The following is an 11,749-nucleotide window of genomic DNA, read 5'->3' on the forward strand; positions in this document are numbered from 1 at the left end:
CACTCGAGAGAGTTGAAATCAATAAAAAATCAGTACCAAACTCGACAATTATTGCAAGCCAAAATAAGGAAACTTGAACGAGATAAGTTCAATTATCATTAAGTGCTGGCTTCAATATATGAAAATAGGGGAATACCGAATTTGATCTATTAATCTATTCTAATAATTCGTAGAATTTACTTTCCTGAGATCATAGCTTAGAGGTACGCTGCTAGAAGGAAACTACGGTAATCAATCAATAATCGGGTATGGGTTTTTTTGGCATTTCTCGACGTATCATCACCCAGGGATCCTAAAGCGTGAGGGGTAATGTTCGTATATACGCATATATATATAGATGTGTTGGCGTGTTTGAAGCTTAATTTTGACTGATAAACCAATTTTGATGAAATCTGGGTTAAAATCGGAACACCAAATTGTTTCGTTTTTTTGGCGTCAAATTTATCAAAATTTACAAACATAACCCCCGATTTATAATAAGCTCGGTACATGCGTACACGCTTATCATACCTTTTAAAAATTTGTCCTTAAATTTTCCCCTTCTCCAAAAACGGAAAAATTAATTTTTTATTTATTGCAAATTTTTTTAAATGTCTTCCTAAGCAAAGTAGTACTAAAAATGGTCCCTAAACATACTTTGGGGCAATATTGGGAGCGTGGGAGGCGATCAAAGTTTAAAATATAGATTTTTTTAAAAGTTTTTTTCATGTACCATTGCTTTTCCACTATATAAGAATAAATAACTATTGCCAGGAAAGTATTGCAATGCCAAGTTTTTTTTTGAATGGAGGGAGTATACGTAATACACTTTTTCACAGAAGCGAGAACATTAATTTATTATTATCTGTTTTTTTGTTTTACACAAAATGTCGCAGTTTTTCTTAGATGCACAATGTAATGTGTGGGTGTAATGTGATACACAATAAGTCCGTACCAGGATTCCCAATCTCAAAAAAAAGATACACACGTAAAAATCCTGGGGTAGTACAGGCGCTCTGTCAAGAGTTACTTTTTCTGAAACTTAAGTCTATTACATAGCCACTCTATATAGTGAAATGAGGGAAAGGCTTTACGTGTACGGCCGAAAATCAAATGCAGCGGATTTAGCATACTGAAATGCTTCACTCCCTTCTTCTGTAGAAAACTTTATCATGTACTATTACTATTCGTTGCCATTTTTTACGAGGGATTTCTGTTTCGCATCAAGTCGCCTACAATAAATATATATATATATATATATATATATATATATATATATATATGTATTCTTAGAAGAAAAATTTACTTAAGCCGAACAATCTCCCTCCGGGAAAAAACCGAATCTAAATGTAAATAAAATTTGAATAGAGTACACATTAATTAAATGTACAATAGTAACCTAAAATTGATAAATTTCTTTATAACTTAAAATTTCAATTAATTATTTGCAATACTTCATACGGTGTTTATGAAGTCGTCTATTAAAATAATAGATTTTCTAAAAACATTCTAAAATGATGGCTACAAAAACCGAGAACGTGATCCATTGAAAACTATGAAAGGTAACTAATCGGCAAGTATAGATCATAAATATAGAGTAAAAAAGTTCCATATTATGCAGAGAAAATCAAAACGTCAACAACGAATCTATAAGGAAGAAAAAGGGCAGGGCAGGAAGAAAGTAGGTGTATAACATAATATACTGAAATGATAAAAGACGACAATAGTTAGAAAGAAAAATGTCAAAAAAGGGTGGACCCTCTTAATACTGTAATAGTAACGCAATATATAAATAAATATCTTCAAGAAAGTCTTTCAGAAATAATAAGATTACATTATGGAATATAATATACAAATAACAAAAAAAAGTGTACGTATCCGCAAGTAGGTAGTTAGCGGATGAGTTATAAGAACAGATTATAGAATAGAACGATACAATATGTATTCTATTTCGATATATAAATATAATACTGCAGTTAATAGAAGGAGAATGGACATATTGTATTATGAGGCAGGTCGAGGCGAGTTGTTAGTAGTGTACCTTGGCGACTACGGTACATACACGAGTATATTTCTTTAATACCATATAGGTATAGGTTAGTGACAAATGCAATGATTAGCGTGGCGAGGTAAAACGAGGGTTATTTCTAAGAGGAAGAGGGGCGATCGGTGATACTGACGCACAATGCATTTTACATACAATTCAGTATAGAAGGGTTGGACATACATTATGATATCTGGTGTAGTGCTGTCCGGTGAAGCGGCAGTCTATGTGAATTATTGTGTACGATTGTTACAGCATGATAACGCCTACATACATACATATATACATGCATATATACATACGTATAAACAGTACCAGGACTCGCTTTGTATATATATATACACACGAAGCAACGACTATAACCGGACGACCGCCGTAGTTGAAGTCGCAAACGTGGCTGGCAGTTGAGGAGGCAAGTCGCATTGCTTCTGCCAGCTACCACTGCTACCAGTTCTCCAGACTTTTACTACCTCGAGTTCTTTACCGCTTCGCCCTCACTAGATCATGTTATTACAAATTCCTTCGCTATTCATATCTGATCGTTTCAATAACACAAAATGAAATTACATACAAACATAAAATAAAACGCTACGGATTACACATATAAGAACATTTATTACCCAAAAATATTTCTTTAAAAAAATATGTAACCGTATTATCACATCTTATTATCAAACGGGTTATTTTTTTAAAAAATATACATATCTTAATGATTTTAGAACAATCTTTTATTTACTATAACATCAACTAAGAAATATTTTTATAACTTATTTTTTAAAATATATGATACTTTTCAGAAAATTATATACAATTGTATAACGTTAAAGAAAACAATTAACCAACCACACAAGGCTAACTTCTTAAGCGGTATGTTATCGTCTTAACCTTCTACAGAATGTACCGAGTTCGAATCTCAATACATTTACGCGCTCAAAAAAACTGATTTATTTACATTTTTATTTGTAATTAGGAATTTTAAAAAAGGAATACGTATGATCAATCAATATTAAAAATAAATAATAGAATTTTAATCAATCAACGATCACTGAATTTTACGTTACGATTAAGTCTAACAGCGGATAAGCCTTGCGAACACTACAACAAACTTGAAAAAAAACAAAACAAGATACCAATGTTTTGAAAGAAGTAATTACAATTGAGATGAGCAAGTATAAATTCATGACGGAGTGTAAGCACCCAGCTTTTCATCAGGAAGGTCCCGAATTCGAATCCTGGTCAGGGATTAAAAATTTCCATTCCATATTCCCACAAGCTTACAGCTTTCGCAGTAAATAAATTATCTACAAAAAAGTTCATTCATTAGAAATAGAATTTAGCGAGAAGTAATCCAATATGTAGTAATTTTTTTTTGAAAAAAATTTGAAATTTACCTGCAAAGATTAGTAATTATGTATGAAGCCCTACTTCTTGAAAATGAATTTTGAAAAATTAACTAACATAAATAAGGAAATGAAATTAGATCAGGCGAAACGCTAGTCGTTTCTTTGGGAATCAGCCGCTCTAAGATAAGGAGTTTCTTCAGGATCATCCTAATAAACCTCCAAAGATTAATCTGAAACAACTAAATATAGCTATAGAGGAAAAGAACGAAAAAAAAAATTATAAGTTCCATTATAAGTTCGTAATTACTGTTCATTATATTGATCGCAGCAAAGGAAATCAATTATTTGATTAACCGACGATCTGTTTTAAGATTTTCGCCCCCTACAGCGAAATCAAGAGAAACTCAGACCGTTGTGGATGTTCCGCACTAATCGAAGAGAACCTCTAGAAAAGTTTACCCGATAAAAGTTACCCGGAGGGAAAAGACAAAGTATTTCGGTTTCCAGTGTTTGACTTTCTACACCGAAGCGAATAGAAGAGAATCTCTTCAACCATCTTCTACGCAGCTCATTCAGAAGTTTTATTTCTCTGATAGGTTTAAATTTAACCGAGCAAAAAAATTCCTTTCGTCTTTTTTAACTACTTTCTCCGCACTTCTACGATTGATAATCATAAATCATCAAAAATTTAGGTGCAACTAACAAAGACTTTTGCATTTAAAGATAAATGCTAATGTGTCTATGAATATGTCATTTAAATCTATAATTTCATATCAACAAAGCTACTTGGAGAACTAAACCGGTTTTATGAAATAGTAAAAATCGATTTTTTAAAAAAGGATTACCAGATAATTTTTAATGATTGACGACTTTCCAGTAATATTCAATCATTTTTAATTTATTTCCCGACATTAATGTTACTTTCAGAAAATAAAAAATATTAAAAAATATAATGTAACAAGAAAATATATAATAATTTAATAATTCCTACTTCTCTCCCGGTTTCGCAGTTAGAAAAGCGTTGATTTTCTAGAGTACAACGCACTACATACGTTGGATTCAAACCCTACACAAACGCGTCAAGTTTAAACTAACTCACCGTTGTGACTCAGTACATATATCGACATTAAATTGAGCGTAATTGAAGAACCACTCAACCAATTTTCATCAAATTTTCAAATGCACAACTTCAGATACACTAATTTAGCATATCTAAATTTCAATGAAATTGTTCTAATATTTTTGGAAATTTTCGAGCCACAAACTTTATACATAGGCATACATACACACACACATATATATGTATATAAGGAAATTATATACATTATTAAAGACATAATGACATCCTCATACCTCAAAACGTAAAAAACACTGTACTTTTCTTCAAACGTTAATGAAAATTAACGTTTGCCGCCTAGTGCGGCATGAACACAAACATTTCTATATATTTAAAACAATATGTCAAGAGCCATTCATAATCAATACTCAGAAAAAAATATACAAGATAAATTGATAAAAATTTGTATACTCTTTCTTCTACGGTGTAATTACACAGTAGTAAGAAAGGAATTTTTGAAATTCCGAGTTTAAAGGGTAAAATGGATTTTGAATTTTGTTTAAAACGCGGTTATTTTTGTAATTTCTCGGTAAAAAATGAAGATATTAATTTGATTTTTGTTGTGTGTAATCTTCATGTGAATATCTAAAAACCAATTTCTCGATTTTTCGAAATTCCGTGTTGAAAGGGTAAAAATGGATTAATTTTTTTTTAATTTCTCGGTAACACAAGAAAATATAAACTTGATGTTTGTTTGGGGATCGTTATCTTTATGTGAACATGTAAAAACTGATTTATAGATTTTTTGAAATTTCTAGTTTAAAGGACTAAAATGGATTTTTATTTTTTATTGAAAACTGATTATTTTTTTTAATTTTTAAGTAACAGATTAAGATATCAAATGATTTTTGGCGTGTGTAATCTTCATATGAATTTCTAAAAACCAATTTTTTAGATTTTTTAAATTCGACCTTGAAAGGAACGAAGAAAGGTAAACAAATTTTGAGCAATGATTGTAAATTTTCTCCATTTACGACTGTATTAAACGAGATATTCATTAGATCTGGGCTTGCAAATATTCTTCAAATAAATAAACAAAACCATTTTTGGGTTTTTTGAATTTCGATTTTTTAAGGGGTGCGACGGTGTACAGTGAGGTGGTTCAACAAACACAGACACTGCCACTGTTACTGTATGTGCGACGCGACCGGTTGTATTTGACACCGGTTATTTTATTAAAAAAACATAAAATAAAAATTTTTACAGCGATGGGAAACGCAAGTAACTATACAGAGCGGGCGAAGCTGCATCGGGGACGGTAGTACATATATATAAGGAAGAAAGATTTTATTAATTTCAACGATTTTGAAAGTGTTTATGTCTATGGAATTATGAAACGATCCTTGTTTCAGCTGAAAATAGTAATAAAAGATGAAAAAATGAAAATATGCAGAGGTATGTTTTACCATCTCAATCACGAATATATGTTCTTTTATACTGGTGACCGAGATTGAAAACGTACCGTTCATTTTTTAAATATTTTATGTTTTTAATCCAAAATTTTATTTAAAAAATAATAAACTGATTTTTGGAAATTTTTTTATGAAAAAAAGGGAAAATAATAGACAAATGTACAACAAAACTTAAGTATTGCTTTTCTGAAATCCTGAATATAATAATAGATAAAATTTTACAAACAAAATATCGAAAACCACAAAACTAACATACAACTGTAATTTGTAAATATTTTAATAGGAGACAAAGAAAATTATTGCAGGAAGTTAAGCCTACCACAGTGTAATATACAGCTGCGATGACAAAAGTTCGAGGCGCACGCGTCGCGTATTCATATATCGAACCGATCTTCCTCGGATAGTACCGAAATTAAAATACATATAATAAATATATAGAATCCATTTCATTTTAAAAGCAAATAACACGATAAAACATTGCGGTTCTTGAGATGACTTCTGGTGTTCGTTAACTTATTATTAAAAGAACTATCGTTATTATTCGTTAAATACAATGCGAAAGTTTGCTAAATAATAATGAAGTAAAAAAATAAATAAATAAATAAATAAAACGATCTATTTTATCGGCGCGAAATTAAATATACAAAATAATAATTATTTTAAACAAGCTCGGTGATAAATAACAGCAGGCAAACGAACTTGTGAAAAATTGTAAAGAATTAACAAACACATACATTCTAGACCGCAGGTGGCAATAAAGAAATGCTAATTTAGTTCCGTTATAATTGGAGAATACAAAATAAAATAACTATAGCGGCCCTCTTATTTATTATACTTTTTAACAAATGATAACACTAGAATATAGAATAAATATTCGATAATCATCACAGATAAGACACAAAAAAAAAATTCTTAATAATTTAATTTGGAATTATATAATAGCCTAAAACGATCCATAAAGCAGGAATTACATGTTTTAAGAATTTATAAGCAATTTTACCGGCTGAGAAATATTTACAAATATTTTTGTCAATATAAATCGAATTAAATTTCAGCAAATCTACCGGAATATCTTTGATGTAAAACCGCTTTGTTATTAGCCGAAATAAACTGGGAAGAAAATTAAAAAAAAATATATATATAGAGCTTCTAATTAATTATATTATTCTTCAAAGGTTTAGCTTCCAGAAAAGGTAAGACATTTCACACAAACCTATTTTTCTTTTTTCTTGCTTCAGAGAGAAGGAAAAAGAACCACTAATGATGTAACTGTTTGTGTGTTTGTTGTTAACAAAATAAATTCGATTACTTTAAATAATATCGGCTAGGACATTTTTTAAATTGAAAAATAGCAAAGACTTAAGGCTTAATCAATAAATTATATTACTATAAGTAGTTTGAAAGTATCATCAATTAAAATAACGTTCGAGGCGTATTAAAAGTAATTTTATTATCGATAAAACATTGGAAGAGGAATATATAAATAATGTCCAAACATAAATTAACGTGGCATATTTTAAAAACCACCAATTAATTTTTCACACCAAAACGACTAACAGATTCAAATAATAAATTCCCAATTAAAATTGTTGAAAAATTTCTCAAATAATTCAGTCGCACTAAATTTCCCACTATCTTTTAAATAACTTTACACTAACTAAATCGGATATATACCGTCACCGAATGGCTTCAACAGAATAAATTTAAACTATTCGGTGCATTTTAACGGTTAATAAAAAATGGACAAAACAAGTTAGTACACGTTGATTTTTTTATAACATTAGGGTAGGTACTAGAGATACTGATGACCTTAAATGAACAGGCCAGTGCGATGTAACAACAGGGGGGATCTTCAGTTGAGCAATGGCTACCGTCAAGGAGGAAGAAATGTGCGTACATTGAAAGCGGATGGTTTCATGAAAGCGAATTTTTATTACTGTTCGTAGACGCAAATACTTTACTTTTCATTTAAGCAACTACAATTAATTAATTTTCGTTTACAGTAAGGACGTCATCCTCCTTCTAATAAAGACTTTATTACGCAGGCAGGTCTGCTCCCGCTCGGAGGCGGGAGAAAGTTGTGGATCGAGTAAGAGAAATCCTGGTAAATCGAGTCGGGTTTAGAACTGAAATTACCGGAGTCGACAAACGTGACGTTCTACAAACACGCCGAAAACTTCACGCATACAAAATTCAGTCGGAGCATGCAATTGAAGATATCGAAAAACCACCCGTTACAATTTTGCCGTAGACATTCTCGATAAAAAGAAGGAAGATAATGTGTTTTAAGTATTTTTTTTTAACGAACCTACTTTCCAAGTTTCTGATCACTTTAACCGTCTTAATTGTCGGTTTTGGGATAGCGAGAACCGTTCGACAAACATAACATGATAGCCCGAAAATTAACGTTTGATGTGCTCGATAGCTTATGAAGTGATCGGACCATTCTTTTCGGCTCAGCCTACGGTTACTAGCGCTAGTAATCTAGATATATTATAAAAGTATATAGTACCACAAACTGAACGTCGGAAAGTTTACTTCTATAAATGGCACACCACTACACTGGAGTTTACATGTTAGGGACTATCTAAATGAACAATTTCCTCGACGTTGGATTGGCCGTGATGGACCGAATCCCCTGGCCGCCTCGTTACGCTTCTCGATTTCTTTCTTTGGAGGGGGTGGGTACCCTCAAAAACAGGAAGAATGTAACGAAGGTTGTCAACATCAATGAACTAAAAAGAAAAATCGAAGGTTTAATTAATGGAATAATTCCAAATATTTTCGTAATATGTGGCGTGAAATTGAATATCATCTCGATAATTTACGCGCCACAAAAGGTGCTCATGTGGATCTTGTTTGAAATAATAAACAAAACGTTTTGAAATGCCTTGTCAGTAATAAAACATGTACGTTAGTAAATTGCTTCGTTATTTTTTTATTAACACCTAAAATGCGCTGAATAATTTATGATCACTCTGTATATCGCGTACACGGTAGTCTGGGATAAATCATCAGAAACTATCATCCAATACGCATGTTTAGCTAGTATATGTTTCTGAGAAGGAAAAGAACCGATCCTTAGTTCATAACATTCAATACTTTCCACGCCTGGTCGACGATGTTAAGGCTTTACAACTCTTTACAGTAATAACGAATGAGGATATTAAATTGTAAATATTGGAAAATTATAAATAAATAAGACCTATATGTAAATATAAACTTTAAAAAATAAACATTTCAACTTAGATTGCTTAACAAATTAGGCGTTTATATATTCAGATAAATCCTGTATAATTAAATGTTTTATTCAGATTCTTCAGACTGATATAAATACAGCTTTTCTTTTTCCTGTTTAGCCTCCAGTAATTACGGTTCAGGTATAATTTCAGAGAATGAATGAGGATGATATGTACGAGTGTAAATGAAGTGCAGTCTTGTACAGTCTCAGTTCGACCGCTCCTGAGAATTGTAGTTAATTGAAACCCAACCACCAAAGAACACCGGTATCCACGATCTACTATTCAAATCCGCGTAAAAATAACTGACTTTACTAGAACTTAAACGCTGGAACTCTCGATTTCCATAACAGCTGATTTGGGAAGACGCGTTCACCGCAAGACCAAGCCGGTGGGTGATATAAATACAGCTACAATTACAACTAATTAACAAAATAACGACTGACGTCATATGTTACTTATTTCATTTATTGTATTAATCGCAGGAAATTAAATCATATATTTCCATTTAGCGAGGAATAAGGTTACTTAAAAATTACAGAAGTCCATATTTTATTTATAACTATAAGGAAAAATAAATTACACTTGAAGAACAAAAAAACATTCACTTACGGTTTAAACAATCAAAAAATTAAAAAAATTATTCCAGTTCCGTAAAAATAATTAATACAAAACGTTTTACTTATACAGAATTGAAAGATGCAACTTTAAAATATTTACTACAGCTTCGCATAACTTTTACTTCACTTAAGTATATTTGTGTAGATATGAGCAGGGATTACAAATATCACTGCTCATTTACTCGATAAATACTTCATATTCAAATTACATTAACACCGAGGACGATGTAATTCTACAAGTCCGAACGATTTAAGGAGCAGGCGTCTAGCCAAAAACCAGAGTTCACTTTTCATAATAAGGGATAAAATGAATTACTACCGACCATTTAGTACTGCTTATGTATAACGTATTACGAAAGAACTCAATATGACGTAAGTACGGATTTCAGCAAAACTTTAAGTAGGAATTAATATTCGGATTATTTTTCAGTATACAGATGAAAACCTTTGTCTGCCAACGTAACGTAACCTGCTACCTCAAGAAAAGTACATTTTTCTCAAAGCAATCTTATTCAATCCCAGTTATCGTTAAAGGACAATTATTGCAATTTACTGGTTAACTTTTAAGTAAATCCGAATTCCAATTTAATAATTTGAAAAATCACCACATATTTAAAAAAATTATAACCTTTCGACGTAAGTTATCTTTTTTTGCTTAAAAAAAAAAAAATTACTTTAGTAGAAAACAAATCAAATACCAAAATAGACACACTGGAGAAGACTTTTTTTAAGATAAACGTCAGTAAAGTTGTTAAAATGAGTATAATTTTTGAAATAATTGTCCCTTAAAGGAAAACTTAAACCAACCTGTTTTTGAAAATTAGAATCAGGGCACGCATTATAACAGGGTCTCTATTATCGAATGTCTTTAATTTGGAGAAGTAACAGCAGGTATTTGTTGTAGCATATATATAAGTCGATCGATTCAGAATCACTAATCATTCTCATCTGTATAAAAAGCTCATAACTTTATAAGAACTTGAGAAGGGGAGAATGGGCCCCTTCTTCTTAAAGGATGCCGTAAGCTACGCGTATCTTGCGGATGGCATTATTCTGTCCGCAGTAAGGTTGTCCTTTTTCCCTTCTCCACAGTTTCCGATACTATGGATGTAGATCAACTCCAAGCTCCAGAGACTTGTAAGACAGACACCTTTATTGCGATTCGGCGGCGGGCTGTTAACCCGAATTCCTAACCGGTCGCTGTACAATAAGGCTAAAGGCCAAAGTGCACAGGATAACCGCCGGCTTACTATACAAAAGATCGACTGATAAAAATACTGTTACATTTAAGTACCGTATCGGTAAAAAACAAACCAAAATTAATTAGACCTACAGTATTGTTTGTTATTGAAAGATAATATTTTATTTAGAGTAAGTAATTAAAAACACGATGACTATTTAAACATTAACTTACAAGATTTGGTACAGGAACAAGAAATGAGACTGTGATCGTACCTGAAACAAAAGAAAAACATTGGAAAAATTAGAAGTCACTTCGTTGCAAAATAAAACAATGATAAATAACTTTGTTAATCCTAAATGTTTATCGCAGTTTATCTAAATTCTAAAAAAAAGAAATTTAATCGCCGTATTCGGTTGTCGAATGTTTTGGTTTTTTTGAGGAATAGATTTTATACGGGAACCTCCAAATTATTCTTCTTTTGAGTTTTATTTAAACCGAAATTGGTATATTTTCATGATAACTAAATTTTATTTTTATCCTAAATATTAATTTTGTTTCGTGCATACATATAATCTGAAAATGTGTTTTAAAGAAATAAAATGAAATAAAATAAAAAGAAATAAAGTGTCATATTAACATATGACTAAGCTCATATAACTACGAGCTTATGTTTAATGTTATGCAATTTAATTGGCGCCAATAAATAAATGAAATTATTTTTGAACAAATAAAATGCGTGCACATGTAAGAAGAATTAAAAATGAAATTATGTAGGACTATTTAATCAAAATTTGAATTTGCTTTCCGATGAT

At 31.1% G+C, this 11,749-nt stretch overlaps 1 long non-coding RNA gene across 1 annotated transcript in view; it reads right to left on the reverse strand.

Annotated features, from left to right (window-relative positions):
* LOC142327407 (uncharacterized) overlaps nucleotides 1–11,210 on the reverse strand; it is a 402,205-nt gene extending 390,995 nt beyond the window's left edge. Inside the window, exon 1 of the long non-coding RNA XR_012756980.1 lies at nucleotides 11,169–11,210. This is a non-coding gene — a long non-coding RNA (uncharacterized LOC142327407). The remainder of the gene's footprint in view (nucleotides 1–11,168) is intronic.
* Nucleotides 11,211–11,749: the final 539 nt, after the last annotated feature.

This window comes from Lycorma delicatula, chromosome 7 (assembly GCF_047948215.1).
Source record: "Lycorma delicatula isolate Av1 chromosome 7, ASM4794821v1, whole genome shotgun sequence".
In the NCBI taxonomy this organism is placed as follows: Eukaryota; Metazoa; Arthropoda; class Insecta; order Hemiptera; family Fulgoridae; genus Lycorma; species Lycorma delicatula.